General features: G+C 39.6%; 1 protein-coding gene across 1 annotated transcript in view; it reads left to right on the forward strand.

Moving 5' to 3' along the window:
* Nucleotides 1–13,712: 13,712 nt before the first annotated feature.
* Nucleotides 13,713–26,660, forward strand: part of SNX10 (sorting nexin 10) — a 112,837-nt gene continuing 99,889 nt past the window's right edge. The window contains exon 1 of the mRNA XM_023732350.1: nt 13,713–13,841. The gene's annotated coding sequence lies outside the window, so the exon portion shown is untranslated. The remainder of the gene's footprint in view (nt 13,842–26,660) is intronic.

Consider the following 26,660-nt stretch of genomic DNA (forward strand, 5'->3'; position numbering starts at 1 on the left):
CTTTGAGTTGGAATCTACTCGACGGCAGTGGATTCTTGCTTGTGTGCCAGGCACTGTATCTGGAACTACAACAGTCCACGTACAGGTGATAGCTAATGAAGCCAGGAGCTGCTTAGTCATTATCAAACAAAAACCGTAAGTGTTAGCACTGGGTGTGGCTTAAATGGGAGCTGCTCAGACCAAGCAGAACCTGCCCCTCCTTTCCATTGTCCTCAAAGCGCTGGGTGTGGCTCAAGCTGGTCAAACCCAGTTTACTAGCCTACATGCCAAAGAAAACAATGCCATTTGTCTTACTGCGCCTGCATGCCATGATAACCTGTGTAGTCCATAATGTTTGTATGTACTTCCTTGTGAGAGGTGGTATAAAAGGTTCTGCCTCCCTTTGTTCAGGGAGCTTCATTTGAGGTACACACCTCCTTGCTCCTTGCCTGCGTGCTTGCAATAAACGCTCTTTCTCCCTCCTCACCTCGGTGTGTCTTTATTGATGAGAAGCTGCACTGAGCAGAACCTCCTTTAGGTAACACAGGCACAGTCCCTGCCCTTGGAAAGTTCACAGTCTGGTGGAGGAGGTGGACATCAGCTTTGTACTGATGTTGGGACCTTAGGGATCTTATCAGACCTGCTTCAAGTTTTTCTTTCCCCTCATTTCTGGTGTCATGATTTCTACCGCTAACATCTGCTGTCCCTTTCTGCTTTCTGGGCTACCAGATAGTCAAACTTTGCGGTAAATAAGAGGTAAAAAGGTCTGACTGTGAGTTTAAGAGTCTCCCTGCCTATGAAGTGTTGGGCTTTAGAAATTGGGCTACGTCTATAGCTTGCGCCTCCTTTATAATAACGATGGATATGAGCTTTGCTGCAGACAATCACAGTAGCCAGAATCCTCTAGGTCAGAGTGGGTGTTATTCTTTTCTATTTCATCTCAAAGTGAATTTTTAAGAATTTTTTTCAATTTCATATCTAAAGGAATTATGGTTTAGTCGTCTGAGAAATGTATAACACTTTATTCTCCAAAGATGTCAAGCAGATGAGTTATTTGAAGTGACATGTAGCAGGGAATACCTGTATTTTCCCCTATTTGATATGTATGTACTTCCATCTCTCACATGGCAGAGGTGTTGAAAGGATTAAGCAGTACGGAATATGAGAAGTGCCTGACACCTGGGGCAATGGTGCCTGGTAGCTGTTATCAGAGCTGATGCATTTTCTCAGCAATACCTGATCTTACCGTGGGCCAGGCCTGTGTCTGCTTCAAGAGCCCTTTTGAGAGGCCGTGGGGACCTTCAGTTTTCCAAATGTTATTGTTCTTACTCTACTAGATTTTTATTTTTTATCCTTGGAACATACACATGATACAAATTCTAGTAAGGTCATTGTGAAAAATATGAGAAACAAAGGCTTAGCAGCTCGTGATGTTGGTTAGTGGGAAAACAGAGTGAGTTGTTCTATAGTTTTCAGTGAAGAGGGTCCTGTGCTGACACATTAGCATGTGCACTTCCTGTTCCTGCCAAATGGTTTCAAAGTGGGGATGGGACATTATGTAAATAACACATGTGTCAACATTACCCTGAGGAAAAGTGCAGGTACAGACTCATGCATACTGTTTGAAATAAGCAATGGTTTTTGTCTTTTGTTTTTTGGTTTACTCTGTATTTATAACTCTGCTCTCTCAGTTACGTCTAAGTATTACTGTTAGAAAGAATCAAAAGACAGACATTGTCTCAGTCATCTGGTGCTGCTCTAACAGGAATACCACAAGTGGATGATTTTAGCAAAAAGAAGTTTATTCTCTCACAGTCCAATAGGCTATAAGTCCAAATTCAGGGCGTCAGCTCCAGGGGAACACTTTCTCCATCAGCTCTGGAGGAAGATCCATGTCATCAGTCTTCCTTTCGTCTGGGAGCTTCTCTGCACAGGAACCTCAGGTCCAAAGGACACGCTCTGCTCCCGGCATTGCTTTGTTGATGGTATGAGGTTCCCATGTGTCTCTGCTCACTTCTCTCTTTTATATCTCAAAAGAGGTTGCATTAAGACACTAATCTTGTCAACCTCATCAGTATAACCTCATCACAGTGATAGAATTTACAACACATAAGGAGATCACATATAATCTCATCATAGTGATAGAGTTTACAACACATAAGGAAATCACATCAGATTACACAGTCATACAATACTGGGAATCATGACCCAGCCAAGTTGACAGATACTTTTGAGGGACACAACTCAATCCATGACAGACATCATCTAGGATAATAGCAAAAGCTCATATTTGTTGAATGCTTATATATGCCAGCAACCATATTAAAGAGTAAATATGCATTAATCTGCACAATAACCCTTTGAAGTGGGTATATTTATTTATAATGTTTATTCAAGTCCAGGTTTAGAAACTTGCCCAAGGTCGTGCAGCTACTAAGTGGCAGAACCAGGACTCACACTCTCTGGCATCACTTTGCTGTACTACAATATAGACAGCCTGCCTCAGCGTGATCAGCACATTCCCCAGATAGAATTTGATCAGAACCTCTGAGTGCATCTGCCTCATAGGACAGCTGCACTGATAATTTATTAATTCACAAGGATGATTGTAAGTTTTATGTAAATTGGATACCGAGTGGGCTGCTCAGCTCATTCTCAACCTGGAGGAAAAAATAATTCCAAGGGAAGCCAAATTATAATCATGTCATTGCTGATTGTGCATGAGGTCAGCTGGATGACCTGAGTGGCCAATTGCATCAGTCTGGTGTATCCATCTTGACCAAACCAAAACCAGTTGCCATTGAGTGGATTCTGACTCATGGAGACCCCTTGCGTGGCAGAGTAGAACTGCACTCCATAGGGCTTTCAACGGCTGTGACCTTTCCAAAGCAGATTGCCAGACCTATCTTCTAAGGCACCTCTGGGTGGGTTCAGACTACTAACTTGTCAGTTAGTACTTGAGCACTTGACCTTTGCGCCACCCAGGGACTCTTCATCTTGACAGTTTATCCATAATGTCTCCGCCAAGTAGAGGCAAGTCTTCCCTGAAGGGGCCTAGAGACATCCTGTCAAAGTTTTTCTCTCCTGAACTATCCTAGGGAGGGGAGGAGCTGAAGTACTTGAAAGCAAATCCCGGATATCTCATTTCATGCGTGAATTCTTCGGTGTGTACCTCTGATGAATAAGGACTTTTTTTTTCTTTTTTTACGTAATCACATTATTTTAATTACACCTGACAAAATTAACAATAATTCCTTAATATTATCTTTTACCTAGTCTAGGGTCAATTGCCTGTTTTTCAGAATGTTTGTTTAAATCAGCATCTAAATAAGGTCAACCCCTGCAATGAATATTTCAAAGCTCTGCTTTCCTCAAAGTTTCAACTCTCTCCTTGCCTCTCTTTTTTTGGCAGATGACCTTGTCCCCGCCTTCACAGAGAAAAATAGAAGCTGCAAGATGGGAACTTCTTCAATTTCTTGCCACCTTATCTACAAACTCAAATTGGACTATTTTCAGGAACTTTTTGTGCTTGTTTTGGTGCCAAGCACACAGCTGCTTAGAGGATCCACACAACCCTTTGAACGTGTTGCTAGCTGAATTGATTCCGACTCATAGCAACCCTGTAGGACAGAGTAGAACTACCCCATAGGGTTTCCAAGGCTGTAAATCTTTGCAGGAGCAGATTGCCAAGTCTTTCTCCCATGGAACGCTGGTGAATTTGAACCACTGACCTCTCAGTTAGCAGCCATGTGCTCAACCAGCGCACCACCAAGGCTCCTAGAGGATCCACCAGAGACCATGAATGCCCCCCTTGTCCCCAAACCTGTTCTTATCGTTTTGTTTCCCTTTTACAGTAAACGTAAGACCTCTCGTGGAGTTGCCGGGTGGTGCAAACGGTTAATGTGCTCAGCTGCTAAGCAAAAGGCTGGCTGTTTGAGGTGCCTCAGAAGAAAGGCCTGGTGATCTACTTGCAAACGAATCAGCCATTGAAAACCCTATGGAGTACAGTTCTACTCTGACCCACACGGGGTCGCCATGTGTCGAAACTGAAATTGACTCAATGGCAATTTTTTTTTTTTTTTAAAGACCTCTCATGCTATTGTTTAAGCCAGAAACATGGAGATCATATCTGACTCACCCGTTTCTCTCATCCCTAACACCAACCACTGAGTCCTGACCATTCCGTCTTGGAATACCCTCAAACCCATTCAGGTATCTCCATTTCCAAGCCATTGCCTTGTCTACACTGACAGTTACAAAAGCCTCCTAACAGGATGCACTGGTATTCACTCTTGCCCACTTCTAATCATTCTCCACATATCCAGAATGATCTTCTTAAAAAAGCAAACCTATCTTGTCACTCTCCTACTTAATGCCCTTTAATGGCTTACTTAGGATAAAGTCTCAAATTCTTAACTTGACCTTACACCTAAGGAAAAGTACATGCTATGCTGGCCTTCCGCAAGTTCTTTGACGAGTGCAACATTCTTTCCCATTCCAGAGCTTTCTTACATGTTGTTCTTTCTGCCTGGAGTGTTCGTCCTCTGCCTTGTTTAGCTAACTTTGAGTCATCAGGTCTCAGCTAAAATGTTGCCTCCTCGGGGATGCCTTTCCTGTAGAAGTAAAGTACCCTGTTAGATGATCCCATAGTACCTGTGTTTCTCATTCATATCACTTAGCAGACTTACAATTACTGCTAGACAAAATTCTGTTATGAAATGTTAGAAATGTGTAGAGAATAATATAGTGAACGCTTATCTACCAACCACCCAGATTCATCAAATCTTCATGTTTTATTATCATATATGCTTCAGATTTTTAAAGAAATGAAACATTACAGAGGTTAAACCTCCCTATGTATCCCTTCCTGATCTTATTTCCCTCCCTACCACTATCTTGAATTTGGTATTTATCCTTCCCATGTATGTATTCACAACATTACTACGTATGTCTCCATAAATAAAATGTGATATTGTTTTTAGTTTTTTAACCACTTGAAAATTGGTGCCAGATCTCTCTTTCCCTCTCTCTCTCTACATGTATTTGTTTGTTTTGCTATATTTTCTAGTCTTGGCGGTTTTTAAAAATTATGGTAAAATATAACAAAATTTGCAACTTTTTAAATTATACATTTAGCATTTTTAACTGATATTAATTACATTCAGCATGTTGTACACCCATCATCACTATTCATTTTCAAAGGTTTTTCATAACCTCAAACAGAAACTCAGTACCCCTTAACTCCCCCTTCTTCCATTCCCCCAGTACCACTAATGAAATTTTATCTCTATGCAATTTCCTATTCTAAATATTTCATATACCTCCTTGCTGTCTAGTTGATTCCGACTAATAATGACCCTATAGGACAGAGTAGAACTGCTCCATAGGGTTTCCAAGGCTGTAATCTTTTTTTTTTTAATTGTTGTAGTTTAAGTGAAAGTTTACAATTCAAGTTATCCTCTCATACAAAAATTTATACATTCACTGTTATGTGACCCTAATTGCTCTTCCCGTACTGTGACAGCACACTTCTTCTTTCCACCCCTGATTTCCCATGTCCATTCAACCAGCAACTAACCCTCTCTGCCTTCTCATCTCACCTCCGGACAGAAGCTGCCCATTTAGTCTCATGTATCTACTTGAGCTAAGAAGCACACTCTTCACGAGTATCATTTTATGTCCCATAGTCCAGTCCAATCTTTGTCTGAAGAGTTGGCCTCAGGAATTGTTTTAGTTCTGGGTTGACAGAGAGTCTGGGGGCCATGCTTTCTGGGGTTCCTCCAGTCTTTGTCAGACCATTTAGTCTGGTCTTTTTACTAGAATTTGAGTTCTGCACCCTACCCTTCCCCTGCTCCTCAGGGACTCTATGTTGTGTTCCCTGTCAGGGCGATCATTGGTGGTAGCCAGTCACCATCTAGTTCTTCTGGTCTCACGCTGATGCAGTCTCTGGTTTATGTGGCCCATTTGTCTCTTGGGCTAATATTTTCCTTGTGACTTTGGTGTTCTTCATTCTCCTTTACTCCGGGTGGGTTGGGATGAATTGATGCATCTTAAGTGGCCGCTTGCAACTTTTAAGACCCCAGGTGCCACTTACCAAAGTAGGATGCAGAACACTTTCTTAATAAACTTTGTTATGCCAGTTGACCTGTATGTCCCCTGAAAGCATGGTCCCCAGACTTCTGCCCCTGCTACTCTGTCCCTCGAAGTGTTTGGTTGTATTCAGGAAACTTCTTAGCTTTGGTTTAGTCCAGTTGTGCTGACTTCCCCTGTAGTGTGTGTTGTCCTTCCCTTCACCTAAGACAAATCTTGTCTACTATCTAGTTAATGAATAACCTTCTCCCTCCCTCCCCACCCTAGTAACCATCAAAGAGTGTTTTCTTCTGGGTTTAAACCTTTTCTTGAGTTCTTATAATAGTGGTCTTATACAATATTTGTCCGTCTGTGACTGACTAAATTCACTCAGCGTAATGCCTTCCAGATTCCTCCATGTTATAAGACGTTTCACGGATTCATTGTTGCTCTTTATCGTTGCGTAGTACTCCATTGTGTGAATATACCATAATTTGTTTATCCATTTGTCCGTTAATGGGCACCTAGGTTATTTCCGTCTTTTTGCTGTTGTGAACAGTGCTTCAGTGAACACGGGTGTGCATATATCTATTCATGTGATGGCTCTTATTTCTCTAGGATATATTCCAAGGAGTGAGATTGCTGGATCGTATGGTACTTCTAACTCTTTAAGGAAGCGCCAAATCGATTTCCAAAGTGGTTGTACCATTTTACATTCCCACCAACAATGTATAAGCGTTCCAGTCTTTCCACAACCTCTCCGGCATTTATTTTGTGCTGTTTGGATTAATGCTAGCCTTGTTGGGGTGAGATGGTATCTCATTGCAGTTTTGATTTCATTCCTCAAATGCTAATGATCGTGACCATTTCTTCATGTATCTGTCAGCTGCCTGAATGTCTTCTTTGGCAAAGTGCCTGTCCATATCCTTTGCCCATTTTTTAATTGGGTTATTTGTCTTTTTGTTGTTGAGGTTTTGCAGTATCTTGTAGATTTTAGAGATTAGAAACTGATCGGATTTGTCATAGCCAAAAATTTTTTTCCAAGTCTGTAGGTTGTCTTTTGACTCTTTTGGTGAAGTCTTTTGATGAGCATAAGTGTTTGATTTTTAGGAGCTCCCACTTATCTAGTCTCTTCTGGTGCTTCTGCATTGTTACTTATGGTTTGTGTTTTGTTTATGCCATGTATTAGGGCTCCTAGCATTGTCACTATTTTTGCTTCCATGATGTTTATCGTTTTCAATTTTATATTTAGGTCTTTGATCCATTTTGAGTTAGTTTTTGTGTGCAGTGTGAGGTATGGGTCTTGTTTCAGTTTTTTGCAGATGAATATCCAGTTATGCCAGCACGATTTGTTAAAGAGACTGTCTTTTCCCCAATTAACAGACTTTGGGCCTTTGTCAAATATCAGCCGCTCATAGGTGGATGAATTTATGTCTGGATTCTCAATTCTGTTCCATTGGTCTATGTATCTGTTGTTTTACCAGGACCAGGCTGTTTTGACTACCGTGGCAGTATAATAGGTTCTAAAATCAGGTAGGGTGAGGTCTCCCACTTTGTTCTTCTTCTAGAGTAAAGCTTTACTTATCTGGGGCCTCTTCCCTTTCTATATGAAGTTGGTGGTTTATTTCTCCATCTCATTAAAAAATGCCGGTGGAATTTGGATCAGGATTGCATTGTATCTGTGGATCGCTTTGGGTAGAATTGACATTTTCACTATGTTGAGTCTTCCTATCCATGAGCAAGGTATGTTTTTCCCTTAGGCAGGTCTCTTCTGGTTTCTTGCAGTAGTGTCTTGTAGTTTTCATTGTATAGGTCTTTTACGTCTCTGGTTAGATTTATTCCTAAGTCTTTTATCTTCTTCGGGGCTATTGTAAACGGTATTGATTTGGTGATTTCCTCTTTGAAGTTCTCCTTGTTGGTGTAAAGGAATACAACTGATTTTTGTATGTTTATCTTGTATCCTGAAACTTTACTGAAATCTTCTATTAGTTCCAGTACTTTTCTTGTGGATTCTTTGGAGTTTTCTGTGTATAAGATCATATTATCTGCAAATAGAGATACTTTGACTTCTTGCCTACCAATCTGGATGCCCTTTATTTGTTTTTCTAGCCTAATTGCTCTGGCTAGGACCTCCAGCACAATGAATAAGAGTGGTCATAAAGGACATCCTTGTCTGGTTCCCATTCTCGAGGGGAATGCTTTCAAAGTCTCTCCATTTAGGATGATACTGGCTGTTGGCTTTGTATAAATGCCCTTAATTATATTGAGGAATTTCCCTTCTAGTCCTATTTTGTTGACAGTTTTTATCATGAATAGGTGTTGGGCTTTGTCAAACGCCTTTCCTGCATTGATTGATAAGATCATGTGGTTCTGGTCTTTTCCGTTATTAATGTGATGGATTACACTGATTGTTTTTCTAATGTTGAACCATCCCTGCATACCTGGTATAAATTGCACTTGATCATGGTGAATTATTTTTTTGATATGTTGCTGAACTCTATTGGCTAGAATTTTGTTGAGGATTTTTGTGTCAGTGTTCATGAGGGATATTGGTCTGTCATTTTCCTTTTTCATTGTGTCTTTACGTGGTTTTGGTATCAGGGTTATGCTGGCTTCATAAAATGAGTTCGGGAGTATTCCATCCTTTTCTATGCTCTGAAATACCTTTAGTAGTCATGGCGTTAACTCTTCGGAAAGTTTGGTAGAATTCTCTAGTGAAGCCACCCGGGCCAGGCCTTTTTTTGGTTGGGAGTTTTTAATCTCTTCTTTTGTTATGGGTTTATTTAGTTCTTCTACCTCTGTTTGTGGTAGTTTAGGTAGGTAGTGAGTTTCTAGAAATTTGTCCTTTTCCTCTAGGTTTCCAAATTTGTTAGAGTACAATTTTTCATAGTATTCTGTTACGACTCTTTTAATTTCAGTTGGGTCTGTTGTGATATCACCCATCTCATTTCTTATGCAGGTTATTTGCTTCCTCTCCTGTTTTTCTTTTGTCAGTTTGGCCAATGGTTTACCGATTTTGTTGATCTTTTCAAAGAACCAGCTTTTGGTCTTGATAACTCCTTGAATTGTTTTTCTATTCTCTATTTCATTTAATTTTACCCTAATTTTTATTATTTCCTTTCTTCCGGTATCTGAGGGCTTCTTTTGCTATTCTGTTTCTACTTGTTCGAGTTGTAGGGTTAATGTTTTGATTTTGGCCCTTTCTTCTTTTTGGATGTGTGCCTTTAGTGCTATAAACTGACCTCTGAGCACTGCTTTTGCTGTGTCCCAAAGGGTCTGGCTGGATGTGTTTTCATTCTCATTTGATTCTGTCAATTTCTTTATTCTATCCTTAATTTCTTCTATAACTCAGTTCTTTTGAGCAAGGTGTTGTTCTGTTTCCATGTGTTTGATTTTTTTCCCTTGCTTTTTCTGTTATTGATTTCTACTTTTATGACTTTATGGTCAGAAAAGATGCTTTGTAATATTTCGATGCTTTGGATTTTGTTAAGGCTTGCTTTATGGCCTAATATGTGGTCTAATCTGGAGAATGTTCCACGGGCACTGGAAAAGAAAATACACTTGGCTGCTGTTGGGTGGAGTGTTCAGTATATGTCTACGAGATCAAGTTGGTTGATTGTAGCATTTAGAGCTCCTGTGTCTTTGCTGAGCTTCTTTCTGGATGTTCTGTCCTTACTGAAAGTGTTGTGTTAAAGTGTCCTACTACTGCTGTGGAGCTGTCTATCTCTTTTCAATGCTGTTAGAGTTTGTTTTATCATTTTGGAGCCCCGTCGTTGGGTGCATAAATATTTATTATAGTTATGTCCTCCTGGTATATTGACCCTTTAATCATTATATAGTGTCCTTCCTTATCCTTATCCTTTGTGGTGGATTTTACTTTGAAGTCTACTTTGTCAGAGATTAATAATGCCACTCCTGCTTTTTTTGAGTGTTGTTTGCTTGATATATTTTTTCCATCCTTTGAGTTTTAGTTTGTTTGTGTCTTTAAGTCTAAGGTGTGTCTCTTGCAGGCAGCATATAGATGTATCTTTTTTTTTTATCCATTCTGCCACTCTCTGTCTCTTTATTGGTGCATTTAGTCCATTTACATTCAGTGTAATTATTGATAGATACGAGTTTAGTGCTGTCATTTTGATGTCTTTTTTTGTGTGTTGTTCAGTTTTTTCGTTCCACTTGATTTTCTGTGCTGAGTCATTTTTCTTTATGTATTTTCTTTTCATCTTTTTCATTGTTGTTGATTTTGTATTTGCTGAGTCTTTATGTTTCTCTTGTTTTTTATTTTGACTTGTAGGATTGCTAGTTTCCTTTGTGGTTACCTTAATATTTACCCCTATTTTTCTAAGTTTATACCAGTCTTTTATTTTTGTATATTGCCTTGACTTCCTCTCTATGTGAAAAATCTTTAGTCCCTCTATTTTGTCTTAATGTTGTCATCTTTTACATATTGACATCTCTGTTTCCCTATTTTCAGTGTTTTAGCTTTGATTTATTTTTGTGACTTCCCTATCTGGGTTGATATCTGATTGTTCTGTCCTGTGTTCTAATCCTGGGTTGTTATCTGATGTTACTGATTTTCTAACCAGAGGACTCCTGTTAGTATTTCTTATAATTTTGGTTTGGTTTTTGCAAATTCCCTAAACTTCTGTTTATCTGGAAATGCCCTAATTTTGCCATCATATTTGAGAGACAGTTTTGCTGGATATATAATTCTTGGCTGGCAATTTTTTTCCTTCAAGACTTATGTATGTCATCCTCTTGCCTTCTTGCCTGCATGGTTTCTGCTGAGTAGTCCTAGTTTAGTCTTATTGACTCTCCTTTGAAGATGACTTATGGTTTATCCCTAGACTCTCTTAAAATTCTCTCTTTATCTTTGGTTTTGGCAAGTTTGATTATAATATGTCTCGCTGACCTTCTTTTGGGATCTACCTTATGTGGGATTTGGTCAGCATCTTGGATAGATATCTTCTCATCTTTCATGATATCAGGGAACATTTCTGCCAACAAATCTTCAACAATTCTCTCTGTATTTTCTGTTATCCCACCGTGTTCTGGTACCCCAATCGCTTGTAGGTTATTCCTCTTGATAGAATCCCACATAATTCTTAGGGTTTCTTCATTTTTTTTAAATCCTTTTATCTGATTTTTTTCTCAGATAAGTTGATGTCAAGTGCTTTATCTTCAATCTCACTAATTCTAACTTCCATTGCCTCAGTTCTGCTCCTATGTCTTTATATTGAGTTGTTTAATTCTGAAATTTTATCGTTTATCTCTGGATTTCTAACTGCTGTCTTTCTGTGGATTCTTGCAGTCAGTTAAATTTGTCATTATGCTCTTCTCTAATCTTTTTAAATTCCTGTATTGCATGTTTGGCATTTTGTATAATTTCTTTCCTGATCTGTTGAAGTGTTCTGAATGTTAATCTTTTGCATTCTGCCTCTGTTAATTCCAAGAAATTTTCTTCCTCTGGAAAGTTTCTAGATTCTTTATTTTGGGAGCTTGCTGAAGCCATCATCATCTGCCTCTTTATGTGATTTGATATTGACTGTTGTCTCCGAGCCATCAGTAAGTTATTATATTTATTTATTTTGTGTTTGCTTACTGTGTCCTAGCTTCTTGTTTTGTTTTGGTACGCCCAAATAGGCTGCTCTTGTGAGCTAGCAGCACCCCTGAAGCTCCAAAGTCCTGCCACCAGATGGCCAGAACTGCCATTAAGTATGTGAACCCATGAGTCCACCCACTCCTCCTGTATGGATTCAGCTCAGGTGTCCAGGTAGTCAGTCACCAAGTTTGTGGTGCAGGCTCTCACCTACAGTCCTAGACAGGTTTGCATGATTGGTGTCAGCACAGGCATCTGGCTGCAGCAGGGAGACACACGCTGAGCAAGGCAGGGGGCCAACGGCCACCCCCAAGTGTCCAGGAGGAAAGCGTGTCCCTGTTCCCTAGAGTGCTTAGGTAGGTGCATTTTGCAGCCGACTGTCAGCACCCAGTGCTTTTGGCTGTAAGGACTGAGGAGCACCTCTTATTCTTGGGCCCCTATCTCAGGTGGCTAGGTGGCAGGGTGGAGCCACCAGTCCTCAGGCCCCTGATGTGGGTAGGTGAAGACTTTCCTTAATGGGCAGAGCAGTGTTAAATGTCACGAACCTGCCACTTCACAGCTGAAACAGTTGAAGTTAGACTTCAGGTGTATACCCTGTTGTACTGCAGTAATGAGGTCCTACACTGTTGAAATGGGCCCACACAAGTCTATGCAGGGGGAAAGGCACTCAGAGTCCATGGATCCCTTATGCCTGTGCCTAGGCAAAGGAGCTGTGCCTACCCTGAGTTCCTGGCTTAGGGGAGCAGGCAGATTATTTTTCCCCCTGTTTGTAATTTGTTCCCTCTCCAAGGCTGGGAGAGTGGCTGAGGGCACATGATGGGTCCTACTTCCAGCCCAGGGAACTTGCCAATCACAGAAGCCGTCCCAGACCCTGTGCAGAGCAGCGAGCAGGGAGGTAAATGGGAGAGAGGTTTTTCCCTAAGGGGGGTGTTTTTGATCTGCGTGGTAGGCCAGATGTAAATACTTATCTTTTGCCAATCAAGGGCTTCTTCTCACTGGTTCTTGATGGCCTAGTAGACTCTCTGCCGCTGGGTCTGTCCCAGCGTGGACAATGCCTCCCGAGCGCCACTGCTTGCCTGCCTCACTGTGCACCCCAAGCTGATCTGGGGCTAAAGGGCTCTGGCTCCACTGGGTCAGGTCTGGCAACTCCTTGCTTCTTCCAAACCAACTCTCCCTCCCCCTGCCACTCAGTCTGATTCCTCAACTTTGTCTTTGATGTTCAGGGCTCCTAGATTGTCATATATAATCGATTCACTTGTTTTTTCGGGTCTTTGTTGTAGGAGGGACCACCGGAAGCATCTGACTACTCCGCCATCTTTGCCCTGCCTCCCAAGGCTGTAATCTTTTCAGAAGCAGACTGCCAAGTGTTTGTCTTTCAGAGCAGCTGATGAGTTTGAACTTCTGACCTTTCAGTTAGCACCTCTAGAGCTACTTATATTTCATATTTACTATAAGTGGGTACAAACAGAGAATGGACCACTACCCAAAATTTGGTTGGGATGTTGAGACTGATGACACCATACACACCACAAAAAGGGTAGGAAAAGATTTATTGCTCTCATACTGAGGCTTTCTGGAGAGAGTAAATTAGCTCCCGAGAAGGTCCAAAAATGACTTGAGAGATGAGGGAAAGGAGACTGGTTTGGGGTTTTCATGGTGGTTAAGAGTGCGGTCAGGGCAAGAGTTTCACTTGTGTTTGAACTTCCCACTGGTTGCAAAGGAGGGAGCACTGGGCTTTCTTATCAGCTTGCCCAGATATGGGATGGAATGAGAAGACGGAGGGGTGAAGTTTAAAAGCTGTCAGCAGTCAAACATCAAAAAATGGAGTGAGCCTCCTTATTATAGTATGTAACTCTGCTAACATAATTATCTTGATGTCAGCTAGTTGCGGCTGCTTTCATGTTGATGTTTTGACATGACATATTTATATCCAGACAAAATAACAAACCATTGAATTTGAGTTTTCTTTTTAAAAAGGACTGAGTCATATACACACAAGATACTCCCACTCTGTCCCACTCCACCCCCGAGCCTTGCCCCATCCTACATTCTCTTCCGTTTGATTAGTTCCAGGAAGCTGCTCCTGCTACTACCGCCAATGAAAATGATGCCAACTCCACCTGCAGTTGGTTATCAGTTGTGTCTCTGGATCAGGAGGCCAAGATGCTTGGCAGTAGGTCAGGAGATTGTGCACAAGGTATGTTAAATGAGAAAAAATGCATCATTGTGAAGGAATTACTGCGATAGTGAAGTCTAATTGGGATTGTGGAAAATTTGCTCATGGAGGCCATTTATTCTGCTTTGATGGATACAGCCAAATAAAACCATTTGATGTTGGTGCAAGTTTGTTTCCTAGGACTGTAAAGCCAGTTTATGTTGGCCCAGGGGAAATTCTGCCTGTGGTGAATAAAGATCTTTGTGGAAATCATATTATTTAAGCTCTTGTTAAAAATAACACATGTATAAAAGTCAAGCAGGGAAATTCTTGAATCTCTGTACATATTTTTTAATGATGCTCATCAGGATGCTTGAGAGGCATTGAAAATTGCCAAATGAAGCAATGAAAACAGGATTTAATGAAGGTGAGGCCAGGACCATTGCCACATCCAGCACAACCACTGATTTGATCTCAGTGTTTATTCCAGAGAGCCATGGGGCATGTGAGGCTCCCTGGGGACCTAGTCCTACAGAATTAGCAAAGTGCTTCTCTAGAATTCAACAGTTTTCCCATTCCCAAGAGGGAATTCTGGGAAGAACTTTTACAAGAACTATAAAGAGTTTATAGGAGGGAGATTATATACAATATACAATAGTCTGTCTTCTCCAGGCAGGGACTGAGATGCAAGCCTCTATGTGTGAACAAAATCAGATCAGACTCTTTTAATCCCTTTATGCACATATTCTGCAAATATGCCTGTGTGGACAGCAGCTAAATCAAGAAACAGAAAATTATCTCAGGCCCCTTCTATTACAACATCCCCACCACCTCCCACTACCATGACTAATAACATCACCGATGTGTTTTGCTTATTTTGTGTTTTATCTGCTCTTTTGTATTGGCTTCTTTCATTGAACATTATGTTTATGATAGCCATCTACGTTGCTGTGCATAGCTGTAGGTGCCTTCACTCACAGTGTTGTATTGCATGAATACAGCACAATCTCCTGATGTTGATGGTCATTTCAGTTGCTGAAGTTTGAGCATAGTTTGAATAATACTGCTATGAACATTCTTGTACATGTTATTTGGTGTTGGGTATATATTCAAAAGTGCATTTGCTGAGCCGTAGGGTACGTGTATGTTCAGCTTTAGTAAATACCACCAAACGATCTTCCAAAGTGGATTATGAGAGTTCCAGTTGCTACACATCCTCAGTAAAATTTAGTATGGTTAATCTTTTCAATTTTAGTTGTTGTGGTGAGTGGTTTTAATGGGTATTTCCATGATGACTAATAAGGTTGAACATCTTTTTAAATGTTTATTGTTCATTTGACTATCTTCTGAAAAGAGCTTGTTCAAGACCTTGCTCATTTTTCTATTGGGTAGTCTGTTTTTTCTTACTGATTTTAAGACATTGTTTATATAGTCTGTATACAAATCTTTTGTCAGATTTATATATGGCAAATTAGCTTCTCTACTCTGTGATTTACGTTTTCACTCTCTTAATGGTGTCCTTTGATAAACAAAACTCCTTAATTTTAAAGTAGTTCTATTTATCAACTTTAAATCTATAACTAATGCTTTTTTATGTCCTGTTTTAAAAAATCTTTGCCCACTTCAAAGTTGAGCAAATAGCATCCTAAGTTTTCTTTTAAAAGCCTAATAGTTTTACTTTTTAAATTTAATTCTATATGCATCTGGAGAAGGGCATTGTGCTTGGTAAGGTAAAGGGTCAGCAAAACAGAGGAAGACCCTCAGTAAATGGACTGACACAGTGGCTGCAACAATGGGCTCAAACATAACAACGATTGTGAGGATGGTGCAGGACCAGGCAGTGTTTCATTCTGTTGAACATAGGGTCACTATGAGTCGGAACCAACTCAACGGCACCTAACAACAACAACATGTATCTTGAAATGATATTTCTGTATGGTGTAAAGTTGGGTCAAGATTAATTTTGTTTTCCTTATAGTTATCCAAAGAGGTTCCTCTAACACTTATAGGTCCAGGACCAAGAGTTGAAATGGAGATACATATATCATGTATCTAAATACTTCCAAGTTATAAATCAAACTGACAAACTGTTGAATGAATTGTGACCTATCCTTCTTCTTTGACAGTTCTACCTTCATAACGACAAAATTGAAAAATATGTTGATAGTCATGTTTTTATGTGTCTTAGTTATCTAGTGCTGCTGTAACAGAAATGCCACATATGTGTGGCTTTAACAAACAGAAATTTATTTTCTCACAGTTTAGGAGGCTAGATGTTTGAATCCAGGATGCCGGCTCTAGGGGAAGGCTTTCTCTCTCTGTAGTCTCTGGAGGAAGGTCCTTGTTTCTTTGAGCTTTTGCTCCTGGGTGATCTTCATGTGGCTTGGCATCTCTCTTCCACCATCTCTGCTCTCTGCTCAGCTTGTTTAATCTCTTTTTATTTCTCAAAAGAGATTGACTGAAGATACACCCTATGTTAATCCTGCCTCGTTAACAAAGAATCCATTTGGTATAGAGGTTAGGATTCACAACACATATTTTGGGGGAACACGATTCAATCCATAACATTATGTGATTGACATTTGGCAGAATATCAAAGATGACCAAATTTAATTGCTATTTGGTATGTCTGGGTGTTTTGTTGATGGACTGGTGATGTTTGTATGACGATAAACATAGTAATAATTCATATATTATTGTATATGTGTTCCATAAAGTTATTTTTCCTAACTTTATTTTAGCAAAATCATTAATTTCATCGTTATAATCAAGATTTTCACGTAATTTGTCTTCTATTAACAGTAATGATCTAAAGAATTATAGAACAAAGTATAGCTATAGTCAAAGTGGGAGCCCTGGTGGGGCAGTAGTTAAGAGGTATGGCTGCTAACCAAGAGGTCGACAGTTCAACAGCTGCTCCTTGTAAACCTTATGGGAAAATTCTATTCTGTCCTCTAGGGTCACTATGTGACAACGGGTTTGGTTTTGTTTTTTTTTATAGTCAAAGTGAAGGAGCCCTGGTAGTGTGATGGCTAAGTGTTCAGCTGCTAACCAAAAGGTCCGCAGTTCAAACCCACCAGTGTCTCTGAGGGAGAATAGACCTGGGGATCTGCTCCCATAAAGATTACAGCATAGGAAAGCCTATAAAACAGTTCTACTCTGGCATATAGGGTTGCTATGAGTGAGAATTGACTTGACAGCACTCAACAACAACAATAACAACACAGTAAAAGTCAACAAAATTGGAATATATTTTAATCAAAAATTCCGTATTTTCCAAAAGTTATTCTGCTTCTAAAATATTCAATATCACCTATTAAAATTAAAAAACAATAAAACAAATCAATAATTTAGCTTAACTAGTAAAGAATGTCTGCCTTGAGCACTATACTCTTTTAGGAACTATCTATATGGAGCCCTGTGGCACAGTGGTTAAGAGCTCAGCTGCTAAATCAAAAGGTCGGCAGTTTGAATCCACTAGCTGCTCCTTGGAAATCCTATAAGACAGTTCTACTGTGTCCTATAGGGTCGCTGTGAGTTGGAATGTTCTCGATGGCAACAGGTTTGGTTTTTTTTTTAAATAAGGGATCAAATTGACAACAGCAATTCGAAAGATTAGACAGGAAGCTTAGGGTGCAGTGAGTTTATGTTAATGGGGAAGGAACATCTCAGAACAGGAGGGTGAGAATTATTGCACAACTCAAAGAATGTAATTGTACACGTAGAAACTTGAATTGGTGTATTTTTTGCTGTGCGTATTCTCAATGACAGCAAACAAAAAATTATTTAAAAAATCAAAAATCAAAATATAAATTATTGTTAATAAATATAAAATTCTAAAATAAAAATTAAAGTTGATTTTATTTGTGAAGAATTAATGAAATATTTGATATTATCACACAAATAAAACTCTGCACAACTCTAATGTTTAATGTCTATTTAGTTGCCAATATAAAGAATCAGTATCACATCTCACCCATGTTATGTCTAAACCCACATATATAGAAATTTAACACTAACATGAATTGTTTAATATTGCAAAATGTTCTAAGCTTCATGAGCAATTGCTGCAAATTATCTTGCCAATTCTTCTTGATTTTAAAATGGATGCGTGATACTACTGAGAAACAATATTTTGTTATGCAAGAATTTACTGCTTTCCTGCTATCTGAAAAGAAGGACTTGAGAGGGAATTAATTTGTCTTCTCTGATACCCAAGCGAGGCTGCTGCTCAAATCCTTCCAACACTTGGAAGGAAGCAATGTCTCTGAGGTCAGCAGTGACATAACCCACAAGCCTCATTGCACTGGGATTTACTCAACTTTGTACGCTGACAGGAGTCCCTGGGTGGTATAAATGGTTGCTAACAGAAAGAATCAAGTTTTAAGTCCACCTAGCGGTGCCTCAGAAGAAAACCTGGTGATCTACTTCTGAAAAATCAGCCGTTGAAAACCCTGTGGAGCACAGTTCTGCTCTGACACGATGGGGTTGCCGTGAGTTAGAACCGACCTGACAGCAACTGGTACTAGTGGTACGCTGAAATGTGTCGATTAAAATTTGACACATTTTGAAAACTAACTAGTTTTTATCCATGTGGCCAAGTTAACTTTATTTTGCGTAGACTTCAGAATAAACTTGATCTCTGTCTCATTGTAAAAAAGTTCAGTCATCACAGATAAAGGGAATATGTTTTAGGGCCACAGGGGGTGACTGTGTAGGCTGTGCCCCGAATAGTCCTGTTGTTCCTGTTAGTCTCCATTAAGCCAATTCCAACTCACGGTAACCCCTATGTGCAGAGTAGGACTGCTCCATAGGGTTTTCAAGGCTGTGACCTTTCATAAGCAGATTGCCAGACCTGTCTTCTGAGGTGCCTCTGGGTGGGTTCAAACCACCAACCTTTCAGCTCGTAGTTGAGCACTTAACTGTGCCACCCAGGGACTCCTTGAACAACCCTGTTGTTGTTGTGTGCTATCAAGTCGATTCTGACTCACAGCGACCCTATAGGACAAAGTAGAGCTGCCCCGTTGGATTTCCAAAGCTGTCATCTTTACAGGAGCAGATCGCCAGGTCTTTTCTCCCTCAGAGCTGCTGGTGGGTTTGAACTGCCGACCTTTTGGTTAGCAGCCAAGTGCTTTACCCATTGTGCCATCAGGGCTCCTTTTGAACATTCTTAAGGGGCACTATTTGCATGGTAGTAAATTTTTAATGATAGTTTTCCAGCAGATGGCAGTAAATTGTTTAGAAGAAAGAGAGCCTTTGTCTAATTCTGACAAAGATGTTTTATGGGCTAACAGTAGTGTGTGAGTCATTCTTTCCGAAAGTAATCTCTGTTAAAAAAAATTTGACAGCCAGTTGCCGTCAAATCGACTCCAGCTCATGGCAACCCCATGTGTTACAGAGTAGAACTGCTCTGTAGTGTTTTCTTGGTTGTGATCTTTATGGAAGCAGATCACCAGGCCTTTCTTCTGTGGCACCTCTGTGTGGATTCAAAATGCCAACCTTTAAGTTTGCAGTACCCAGGGACCCTAGACCCTAGACCCTAGATTTAAAAAAAAAAAAAAATCAGTCTTTTTGCCGATGAGTCGATTCTGACTCATAGAGACCCTGTAGAACAGAATAGAACTGGCCCATAGGGTTTACAAGGAGCAGCTGGTGGATGTGAACTGCTGACCTTTTGGTTAGCAGCCGCAGCTCTTAACTAAATATATGCGTATATATAAAGAGAACAAGTTTTTATAATTTTTAGAATTATAAGTTACATAATTTTAAGCTTCTTTTATATAAATAGTAACACATTCTTCATATTATTTTTTGTCTTGCTTTTTCACTTAATGTATCTTGATGATCTTTCAATGTTAATGCATATAAACTTACCTCTTTTTTTTTTTACTTGAAGCGTCATATTCCATATAGGTGTATCATAGATTATTTGAACGTTCCCTTATCAGTAGAGATTTAACCCTTTACAATTTTTTGCTGTTCCAGACAATGCTGCGATGACCATCACTGTTTATGCCTTCTTAGGGACACGTGGGAAGGTTTGTGTAGGAGAGTACTATGGGCGGACTTTTGTCCGCCAAATACGTATGTTGAATTCCTAGCCCTTGTGCCTATGGCGGAGCCCTGTTAGCGCAGTGGTTAAAGCGCTCCAATGTTAACTGAAAGGTCAGTGGTTGGAACCCACCAGCCGCTCTGAGAGAGAAAAATGTGGCAGTCTGCTTCTGTGAAGATTTACAGCCTTGGAAACCCTAAGGGGCAGCTCTACTCTGTCCTACAGGGTTGCTATGAGTTGGAATTGACCTAATGGCAATGGGTTTGGGGTGTCTGTAGATGTGATCCTGTATGGAAATAGAGCTTTTCTTTTGTTAAGTTAATGAGGACACACCAGTGTAGGGTGAGTCCTAAACCTAATCACATCTGAGTTCTAAAAAGACCAGAATAGACACACATGCACAGGCGGGAAGATAAACACTGTGTGAGGATGTCTACAAGTCAAGGAGCCGAAGAATGCCTGGGGCTACCAACAAGGAAGAAATCAGCCAAGACCTTGATTTGGACTTTGAGAACTGTGAGAAAATAAATTTCTGTCCTTAAAGCCACATACTTCAAGTATTTCTATCATGGCAGCACTGGGTAACTAGGACGGAGAGATACTGACAAGTGATATTGCTGGACTACAGGGCATAAACCACGTTAATATTGACAGGACACTGCCAAATTACTCTCCAAAACTGCTTTTCCAGTTTACACTGCATAAGCAGAACATGAAAATACAAGCAGTTCCCGTGTTATGTATTGAATTGTGTCCCCAAAAAATATGTATTGTAAATCCTAGCCTCTATGCTTTTGGTTACAATCCCATCTGGGAATGGGTTGTCTTTGTTATGTTAATGAGACAAGATGTGTAGGGTGTATCTTGACTCAATCTTTTTTGAGATATAAAAGAGGTTAAACAAGCAAGCCAGCAAGCAGAGATGGGGGAAGAGACATGCCAAACCACATAAAAATTGCCCAGGAGCAAAAGCTCAAAAAGACAAGACCTTTCTCCAGAGCCAACAGAGAGAGAAACCTTCCCCTAGAGCCTGCACCCTAAATTCGGACTCCTAGCTTCCTAAACTATGAGTAAATAAATTTCTGTTTGTTAACGCTGCCTGTGTGTGGTATTTCTGTTATAGCAGCACTAGATAACTAGGACTCCCCAAGTTATGGACATTCAACTTACGTACAACCTGTTATGAACCAACTCCTGTAAGGCCTATTATCTTAAAAATTTGAGATACATACAATGGTTTGTAATAACATATGGGTGCTACTTTTGGATGCACATCAAAACACTGTTATTATTATTACTATATTATTGTGTTAAAGATGTTTTAGTGTATCTGGAAGTGTTTCTTTAATATTTCTTATACATAGAAAGGTATGCTGTATACTACTCCCACTCCTCACTTACCAAAATGGTTAGGTTCCGAAGACCAGGCTGTTACGTGAAAATAGACATTATGCGGAAATGGAGGATGACCACATCAGATCCCAAAATGGAGGATGACTACATCATTACACAACTGCCAACTCATATCATTAAAAAACTACAAAATTACCTCATTACATAACTGCCAAACCACTGAGAATCACGGCTCAGCCAAGTTGACACATAACTTTAACTGTCGCAGCCAGCGTCACTCTGGCCTCGCACCTCAGCATTCATTACTGCCAGACGTATGTTGCTAATGCACAAAATAGTCGGATAGTAAATTTTTTAGTATTGTTGTAAATGCAAAATGTCGGATAACACGATAGTCGATAAGTGAGGGTTAAGTGTATACATACAGCCCTGATGGCACAATGGTTAAGAGCTTGGCTGCTAACCAAAAGGTCAGTAGTTCAAACCCACCAGCCACTCCTTGGAAACCCTATTGGGCAGTTCTACTCTATCCTACAGGGTCACTATAAGTCTAAATCAACTCGATAGCAATGGGTTTGGGTTAAGTGTATATACTAAGACAAACATTTGACTAACTGACATTGGATAACTGTTCTGACTTATGTAGAAATTCAACTTAAAGACAGATTTAGGAATGGAATTCATTTGTAATCCAGGGACTGCCTGTATCTGTTGTCAACACATGATGCTCTCAGTTTAAAATTTTTTTACTCTGCTACCATTGAAAAATAGATTCTCCTTTTATGTTTATTAGCTATTGGTATTTCCTCTTCTGTGAATTGTCTGTTCATATTTTTGTACTTTTACTTTGTTTACACATTTTTTTAAATTGTGCTTTAGATGAAGGTTTACAGAGCAAATTAGTTTCTCATTAAACAGTTAGTACACATATTGTTTTATGACATTGGTTAACAACCTCACGACATGTCAACACTTTCCCTTCTCGACCTTGGGTTCCCTATTACCAGCTTTCCTGTCCCCTCTTGCCTTCTAGTCCTTGTCCCTCGGCTGTTGTTCCCCATTAGTCTCATTTTGTTTTATGGGGCTGTCTAATCTTTGGCTGAAGGGTGAACCTAGGGAGTGACTTCATGACTGAGCTAAAAGGGTGTCTGGCTGTCCTGGCTTCCCCAGTATCGTGTACCATCTTACCTTTCACCAGAGTTACCACATATCTATCGTCTATTTAGTATTCCTCCCCCCACCCCCCACCCCGCATCCCTCATAACCATTAAAGATTATCTGTTTTTGTGTGTAAACCTTTTCATAAGCTTTTTCAGTAGTGGTCTCATACAATATTTGTCCTTTTGTGATTGACTTATTTCAGTCAGCATAACGTCCTCCAGTTTCATCCATGTTATGAAATGCTTCACAGATTCATCATGGTTCTTTATAGTTGCATAATACTCCATTGTGTGTATGTATCATAGTTTGTTTATCCATTATTCTGTTGATGGGCATCTAGGTTGTTTCCATCTTTTTGCTATTGTGAACAATACTGCAGTGAACATGGGTGTGCATATGTCTATTCATGTGACAGCTCTTATTTCTCTAGGATATAGTCCTAGGAATAGGATTGCTGGATGGTATGGTATTTCTATTTCTAGCTTTCTAAGAAAGCACCATATCATTTTGCAAAATGGTTGTATCAGTTTGCATTCCCACCATCAGTGCATAAGAGTTCTGATTTCCCTGCAGCCTCTCCAACGTTTGTTATTTTCAGTTTTTTTGATTCCTGCCAGTAATGCCTGGGTGAGATGGTGTTTATACATTTTGAATGCACTCTATAACATTTGAAAAGTTCAAAGGGTATAGAGTGAAAAGTAATTTTCCTCCTACCCTTGTCCCTACCTCCTAGTTCTCACCAAAGTGTATCCTTCCAGAAATAATGTATACTTTTCCATAGGCTGGTTCTTCCAAAAAAAAAAAAAAAACTTAGGCCTGTGCATACATGTACCTTCACAGAAAATTGTATATATTTTTATATAAATTGTATAAGCATATCTTCTTCTGCAAGAGTTTTCATAATGTGATTTAGAGATTACATAGCCTCTTATTCACAGAAGATGAGATGTATGTTATAGAGACAACAATAATAATATCTAAATAATATTTAATGAGAAGTCCCTGGATGGTGCATGGAGTCCCTGAGTGACGTAAACTGTTAAGCATTCGACTATTAGCTGAAAGGTTGGTGGTTCGAACCTATCCAGAAATGCCTTGGAAGACAGGCCTGGCAATCTGCTTCTGAAAGGTCACACACAGCCTTGAAAACCCTACGAGGACATTTCTACTCGGCACTCATGGGGTTGCTATGAGTTGGAATTGACTCGACAGCAATTAACAACAACACTCAGTAGTGCAAATGGTTAAGTGCTTGGCTGCTAACCAAAAGGTTGGCAGTTCAAGTCCACCCAGAGGAGCCTGGGAAGAAAGGCCTGATGATCTGCCAAATAATCAGCCACTGAAAACCCTATGGAGCACAGTTCTTCTCTGACACACATGGGGTGGCCATGAGTCGGAATCAATTGGATGACAACTGGTTAATATTTATGAAGCTCTTTCTTACTCTCCTGCAGTACTGGACTAAGTTATTTTTATTTATTTATTTTTTACTAAGTTTATTTATATACATTATCTCCTAACAACAAGCCTACTTTACAGATAAGAACACCGAAGCTTGCAGAGGTGAAATTACTTGCCCAAGGCCATCTGGCTACTAAGTAGAAGGTTTCGGATTAGAATGGAGCTTTTTGGCCCTGGAGGCTGAGCCTTAACTGCCACGCTCTATCATCTCCACATGGCTATTGACTGTAATGCACTCATGATCCAGGACCACTACCATGTGCATAGAGTAAAAGCTACAGCACATGTAGTGTGGGAATCCCCAGCTGCTCTCTCCAAGGGGATAGCTTTTCTGTTTGTGTCTTGTTCCTTGGTTGAATATGAGTGCTAATTGTACCATACTGAGATTTATTTCAAAAGTCTTAAAATTAGATGATTTGGAACTGGATTTATGCTCAAGATTTGTCAATAGTGCTAAGCTTTTTTATTTTTTGGGAATTTTTAACCTACCAATTTATTAGTTTTAGTTTGTAAGAATAGTAAAACAAATTCATCATTGAAGCTGTTGCTTTTAAATATTATTTAATGTGAATACTTCAGTTAATTCAAATATTATTCAATGTGTATAATGTGAAGATTTTTTTCCTTTGTCTTTTTTTTTCTCATTCTCCTCCCCCTCCCTCTTTTCCTCCTTCTCTTTTCTTCTTTTCCTTTTAAAAGAATGAAGCTATCTTGATACAGCAGAATGGATTGGAGACCCCTGCAGCATGTATCCAGTGAGTGAGCCTGTGGAATACTGGGCAAGGCCCTGGACCTCCCTGTTTGTGTGTGCTCCTCTCTGTTGCATGACGTCAAGAGAGCATGTAGCTTGTTGTGTGGTGATAATTCCCATTATAGACATTTTAGCATTTATTGTAAACATAGAATCTTCTTACCAATATTTACTTCCTCTTCTATTTTTCTTTTGTAGTTTGGCCAGTGGTTTATCGATTTTGTTGATTCTTTCAAAGAACCAGCTTTGCGTCTTATTAACTCTTTCAATTGTTTTTCTATTTTCTATTTAATTTAATTCTGCCCTCATTTTTCTTATTTGCTTTCTTCTAGTGCCCAAGGTCTTCTTTTGTTGCTCTCTTTCTATTTGTTCGAGTTGTAGAGTTAATGTTTTGATTTTTGGCCCTTTCTTCTTTCTGGATGAGCTGCTTTTGCTGTGTCCTGAAGGTTCTGGTAGGATGTGGTTTCATTCTCATTTGATTCTGTTAATTTCTTTATTCCATCCTTAATTTCTTCTATAGCCCAGTAGTTTTTGAGCAAGGTGTGGTTCAGTTTCCATGAGTTTGATTTTTTTCCTTGCTTTTTCTGTTACTGATTTCTACTTTTATGGCTTTATGTTCAGAAAAGATGCTTTGTAATATCACGATGCTTTGAATTCTGTTAAGGCTTGCTTTATGGCCTGATATGTGATCTGTTCTGGAGAATGTTCCAAGGACATCGGAAAAGAAAGTATACTTGCCAGCTGTTGGGTGGAGTGTTCTGTATCTGTCTATGAGATCAAGTTGTTTGATTATGGCATTTAGATCTCCCGTGTCTTTGTTGAGCTTCTTTCTGGATGTTCTGTCCGTCACCAAAAGTGGTGTGTTGAAGTCTCCTACTATTATTGTGGAGCTGCCTATCTCTGTTTTCAATGCTGTTAGAGTTTGTTTTATGTATTTTGGAGCCCTGTTGTTGGGTGTGTAAATATTTATTATGGTTATGTCTTCCTGGTGTATCGTTTCTTTAATTATATACTGTCCTTCCTTATCCTTTGTGGTGGATTTTACTTTAAAGTCTATTTTGTCAGAGATTAATCTCGCCACTTCTGCTCTTTTTTGAGTGTTGTTTGCTTGATATATTTTTTTACGTTCTTTGAGTTTTAGCCTGTTTGTGTCTTGAAGTCTAAGGTAGCATATAGACGAATTGTGTTTTTATCTATTTTTTTATTGTCTTTTTTTATTGTGATGAAAACATACACAGCAACACATCCGCCAACACAGTAACTTCCACATTCACAACTCAATAACGTTGATTACATTTTGCATGTTTTTCCACCAGTATCTCTACCCTTATCCAAAACATTCTATCACCATTAACATAAACCCAATGCCCCCTAAACAAAAATTCCCCTTCCCACCCCCTCACTCCCGGTAACCATTAATAATCTTTGATTTCTGTATATTTGCTTATTTCATGTGCGATCATACAGTATTTGTCCTCTGTGACTGACTTATTTTGATCAGCCTAATGTTTTCAAGGTATATCCATGTTGTGGCATGCATCAGAACTTCGTTTCTCTTTATGGTTGCATAATCTTCTATTGCTTGTTTTGTTTGTCCATTCTTCTGCTCATGGACATTTCAGTTGTTTCCACATTTTTTTTTAATTAATTTATTTTTTAATTTTTTATTGTACTTTAGATGAAGGTTTACAGAACAAATAGTTTCTCATTAAACAGTACACGTATTGTTTTATGACCATGGTTAACAACCGCATGACATGTCAACACTGTCCCTTCTCAACCTTGGGTTCCCTGTTACTGGCTTTCCTGTCCCCTCCTGCCTTCTAGTCCTTGTCCCTGGACTGTTGTGCCCCATTAGTCTCCTTTTGTTTTATGGGGCTGTCAGATCTTTGGCTGAAGGGTAAACCTCGGAAGTGACTTCACCACTGAGCTAGAAGTGTGTCCAGCGGCCATACTCTTGGGGTTTCTCCAGCCTCTGTCAGGCCAGTAAGTCTGGTCTTATTTTGTGAATTAGAATTTTGTTCTACATTTTCCTCCAGCTCTGTCCAGGACCCTCTGCTGTGATCCCAGTCAGAGCAGTCAG

Source organism: Trichechus manatus, unplaced genomic scaffold (genome assembly GCF_000243295.1).
Source record: "Trichechus manatus latirostris isolate Lorelei unplaced genomic scaffold, TriManLat1.0 scaffold00050, whole genome shotgun sequence".
Taxonomy (NCBI): Eukaryota; Metazoa; Chordata; class Mammalia; order Sirenia; family Trichechidae; genus Trichechus; species Trichechus manatus.